Genomic DNA, 792 nt, shown 5'->3' with positions numbered 1-792 from the left:
TTTTAATGATTTTATATTTTTATGTTACTGTTTAAAATATTATTTTAATATAATTTTTTAATATTATAAAAAAGTTTTGCATAATAATTAATTTTATTAAATAAAAAATACTCATATATTTTGTATTTATATATTTTATATTTAATTATTAAAGAATAAAAGATTTTGTTGCCGTTTAAAGTATTGTGTATTAAAGTATTGCTATTTAAAGTATTTATTTATGTATTAGAATATTCTATATTTATTAGAGTTCATCAATATTCTTCTTTTATATTAACTTTTGATTTTCATCTAATGAAATCTAATGGTCTATATAAACATGGCACATCCAATAAACACATAATTGTTATGTTCATTTTAGACATACTCCTTTGATGGCATACGTACTTATTTGCTATAAGAATTTAACGAGACATAATAAAGTTATTAATTGAAAATGTCTTTTAAATAAAAAATATTAAATTTAAATTTGTAATATATTTGTTATGTATTTATTAAAATAAATTATTTAAATTTTTTTACTATTAATTTTAATTTGTGGTCTTAGACTTATTAGTTTGGTAAAATTTTTTAAAAAAGTATTTGTGTTTTAATTTTCAAAAGCACAAACTTTTCGTCTTACATTTTAATAAATTAAAAAGATTGTATTTATATTTGCAGCTTGTTAAAAGATAAAAGTACTTTAAAAGTACTAAAAATGGAGTTTTTCAAAAATAACCTGTATTTATAGATATTAAAAAGTTAATATAATTTTATACATTAATTAATATATAAATTTAATTTTTACTAGAC

Source organism: Arachis duranensis, chromosome 4 (assembly GCF_000817695.3).
Source record: "Arachis duranensis cultivar V14167 chromosome 4, aradu.V14167.gnm2.J7QH, whole genome shotgun sequence".
Classification (NCBI taxonomy): Eukaryota; Viridiplantae; Streptophyta; class Magnoliopsida; order Fabales; family Fabaceae; genus Arachis; species Arachis duranensis.
Note: the sequence above shows the minus strand (reverse complement) of the source record.